This window comes from Xenia sp. Carnegie-2017, unplaced genomic scaffold (genome assembly GCF_021976095.1).
Source record: "Xenia sp. Carnegie-2017 unplaced genomic scaffold, XeniaSp_v1 HiC_scaffold_20, whole genome shotgun sequence".
NCBI classification, from domain to species: Eukaryota; Metazoa; Cnidaria; class Anthozoa; order Malacalcyonacea; family Xeniidae; genus Xenia; species Xenia sp. Carnegie-2017.
The window spans coordinates 68069-72854 of NW_025813483.1; positions in this window are offsets into that span (position 1 = coordinate 68069).

Sequence of the window (4786 nt, forward strand, 5' to 3'; positions counted from 1 at the left end):
GTGATATGGTAGCAATGGAGGCGAAGAACCATCCTAAGTGTCTTATTTCTCTCTATAATCGAGCAAGGGAAATAAAGGCTGAGACGTCAACAAACGCTGAACGTTCAGGACAAAACTTGATGGGCTAGCGTTTGCTGAACTTATTGCTTATATTGAAGAACGACTAGAATCAGAGTGTTTAGTTTTGCTTAAGATGACGGAGCTGACAACATATTTTAAAATGAAGTTGAAGACATTAGGAGTTGAAGGTGGATCAATTAATACTACCAGACTTAATGAAAGAATCTTGACTGTTTTTCCCAATCTTACTGATCAAATCAAGGAGGAGGCACTATACTTGTATTGAAACATGAAATTGGAAACGCTTTTAAAAGGGCAAAGGAAGAATATTCGGAAGCATGACATTTAGCAAGAGCGGCTATGATTATAAGAAGAGATATATTTCAAACAAAGAACTCATTCAACGGAAAATTCTCCGAAGATTGTCAAAATGATTCTGTTCCAGCATCATTAAAAGTTGTTAAGATATGATACTTAAAGGAGCCATTGAAAACAAACAACCGGCAGAAAGAGATCCAAATCAAACTGGCTTAACCATCTCTTAACAAATTGTCTTCAGACATTTTAAATGAACGACGAGTTTTTTTATCGTAAACATGTTTCGGCATGCTTATGCCATCTTCAGTACATAGAGTGAAAGTAATTATGCTATTTACATGATATATATATATGTATAAAAGATAAAAAGTTTCTCCGGATTTTAAATGATTTTTATTGAGCTTTCGACTCGTTGCTTCGAGCCTTCATCAGAATGAAATCGAGCTACAACACAACTAGACAAAAATGACATCCTAGACTTACTCAACCTTTGCCTCTCCACTGAATTCACCTTCCAAAACACATACTACAGACAAATTTCAGGCACACCAATGGGATCACCACTATCCACCTTCCTCGCAGAAGCTGTCATGCAACACCTCGAAACACAATCAGTCACAAACAACACAAGCATCAGACTATGGAAAAGATATGCCGACGACATCTTTGCCATAGTCAAGAAAGATAATACTGAACAAATCCTACACACCATAAACAATACCACAAAAAACATTATCTTTACTAAAGACGAAGAACACGACAAACAACTTACCTTCCTCGACATCCTACTAACGAGAACAGATGACGGTACACTAAACACACAAGTATACCGCAAAACCACCCACACAGACCAAATACCCAACTTCAACAGCAATCATCCAACACAACACAAAATAAGCTGCATTCGAACACTTTTCAACAGGATAAACACTCATTGTAATACGGAAGAAGCCAAAAAAACAGAACGCAACTACTTATACTCCACATTTATTAAAAACATTTACCCTAGAAACTTCATAAACAAAACTATATACAAAATACAAAACAAAACACAAACCGACAAAAACAGCAAAAAACCGGACGAAACAGTAAAAATCGTCACATTACCATACATAAACGGAACATCAGAAATGACTGCCAGACTTCTTCGACCATTTAATATTAACGTCGCCCACAAACCTACACAAAAACTCAAATCATGTTTCACCAAACATAAAGACAAAACAACAATTCATGATACAACTGACGCGATCTACATGATACCATGTAAAGACTGTTCAAAACAATACATAGGACAAACATCTGAGAAAATTGAAACAAGACTCACAGAACACAAAAACGCCATTAAACGACGAGATCCGAACTCATTACCGGTAGAACATACCCACGGAAACAACCACACATTCGACTGGACAGAAACTAAAGTACTCGGACGCGCACAGACTAAACACGCACGCGAATTTAAAGAAGCCTGGTATAGTAAAGACAACGACACAATAAACAGACATATCGACATACCCATCTTATACTCACAACTAAAGAAAAAGGACAAAAAACTACAAACAACACCAAAACTAAAACACTACACTCTAATATTATTAACACAAATCATATTAATGTTTTATGCAGTGCGGTGTTTGAAATTAAATGAAGATATGATCTTCGCACTTTTGCTGGACAATTTAAGCAATCGTCTCAGGACCTGAAAAAATCAGGTGACTCAACGGGATTCGAACCCATGACCTCTGCGGTGCCGGTGCAGTGCTCTGACCAACTGAGCTATGAAGTCACACAGTGGTGAGCAGGTCAATATTGTTGGCTCATGTTTTCTCGTGAAAGGAATGTCGTATGAATGTTTTATGCAGTGCGGTGTTTGAAATTAAATGAAGATATGATCTTCGCACTTTTGCTGGACAATTTAAGCAATCGTCTCAGGACCTGAAAAAATCAGGTGACTCAACGGGATTCGAACCCATAACTATGACCAATCATATTAACAATACACCAAAACCCATGGCAACGCATTTCACCCCATCCAATCACATTAATCCACCCACTAATCCAATTAGGAGCTCTAAACGTCTCCAAGCTAAAAGCACGTGTAAATAAATATCCTCATTCTGATGAAGGCTCGAAGCAACGAGTCGAAAGCTCAATAAAATCATTTAAAATCCGGAGAAACTTTTTATCTTTTATGTATTCCTATGCCTGGATTACAAATTTTCAAACTTAATTATATATGTGTATGTGACTATTGTTCTTACCTCTCTCGCGAAATCCTAGGTTTCCAATTCAAATTTAACTCGAGAAATAATGCCTTAATTGTGTGTATTTTTGCCTGATGTTTGATCGCCATTGTGTACATGCAAGCGAAGCCGCAGTCCAGCAGCGGTTTCTCGTCGTTACGTCACTGCGCGGTGATCGTTGTCAACATTAGACAAAATATACTAGCAAAAGTAGAAATTACGCATAAGCATATTCGTCGTTGCATTTTATTTTCTAAGTTTTTAAATTATTTTGCGCAATGGATACGGATTACTCAAACGATTCCTCTAGTAATTATTCTGGAAGCAGTGTTTTAAACTACGAAGAAATGATTAACGATCAAAACATGATTCAACCATATGCTTATGAGCCGATTGAAACAGACTCTAGCGACGAGCCTATGGACGACTCCGACGAAGTTCAGCTGTTGTAACAATGAATGAAGACTCTGCACAATTTGAGGGATTAGATACTCCGGACTGTATTACAGATAATCCTGTTTTTCGAAATCTTTGTTTAAATTATTGGGTATTACGACTGGCATGGAGTGAGTACAAACAACACTATGGTTCAAGAGCTGAAGAAGGACCTGAACACAAAAGACAAAGACATGTGGCTTACAGGCAACTGGTTCGATGGTGTTGGAATGTATTGGGCAAGGAAATTAGAGTACAACTACCATCTTTTGCTGTTAGCTGCATTCGAGCACATTTCCAACCACCAGGTCTAGAAGAGGACTTTGTCTTTGAGGGTTTTAAATTCGCTGATGAATAATGATGGTAATTTAAATTATTATAGCCATATTTATAATTATCGTTAATGATGAATTACTAATAAATAAAAATATAAATTGGATTTAGTAAATGAACAATAAATACAAATTATAACAGATAAAAGCCGATCGTACGAGATGCACAATCCCAACTTGAAAAAAGCGTCGATAAGTGATTTGTCTCTTGTAGTTCCATGAATTTTGAGGGACTTGTATATTGGTACCGGACATTCCTTTTCTCTAGTGTGATGAGGTCTTGACGCTTCACGCTCGCGTGAAGTGCAATTGAAGACAACTCTCCTTTTTCTCTTTAACTGAAAGAAGCGCTCTACAGCAAAAAGCTCAAACCAGACCTCAACAAACAAATATACCACATTAATACAATATTTAACCTGTAATATAATATCTAACACTAATTCTGCAATTTAATACACTTAAAGGAGTAGTCAGACCTTAACACAACTTTCACTCATATGAAAGTTTATATTGTTCTCCGACATAGCTAATAAAGTAATAGCAAGGTACGAGAGTGATGACGTTGTTTGTCCGTCGAAGTTACGGAAACGATTGTTTACAACTGCAGCAGTTGACAACATAGATCATAATCCCATCTCCACAAGTGCACAAGACTCTTTCCACGGTACAGCAATTTTGCTCGTGCAGCATCCAACAGTTCATGAAAATGGTGAGAGTAGAGAAGTAGATTTATTTGATTCGATGTAAATGCGTGAAAGCACACTTAGTTTGTACTGGTTTGTGTAATTGTGGGGGTGATTGTCAATAGCATGATGGCATTAAAATCATTTTTATATTATTGTTCTTGGTTAGTCGCTTTTCCAATGTATTTAAGAAAGAGCAATAACACTAAACAAAAGTGCTGAGTCAGCACTTTTGAAACACTTTTAATGTAGAATATTTCACAATGTATTGCTCAAAAGCAAAAATTGTAATATAGTTTTTCTATCGTCTTTAGCTGTTGTATAAGAATAAACAGAGAAATTGCGATGACTCCGAACTTTTGTTTTTTTACTACTGAAAACGTCATCAAACAGGACATGCGCAGAACGCGTCGCAAATGTAAAATATGGGCTGGCCCTATATCAAAATTTTGTGTTTTGAGGCATGGTAAGACTATAAGAAAGTTTTACCCTTGTATCATTCAAGTGAAGAATTTTGTCATTAACAGCTGTACTAACCACGTATCAGCTGTACTAACCTATCAGCTGTACTTAACAGCTGTACTAACAGCTGTCATTAACAGCTGTACTAACCACGTATCAGCTGTACTAACCTATCAACTGTACTAATACTATAATTTACAGTATTTTGTATGGTACACTTCATGTAATATATGATGAAGTAAACTGTGAG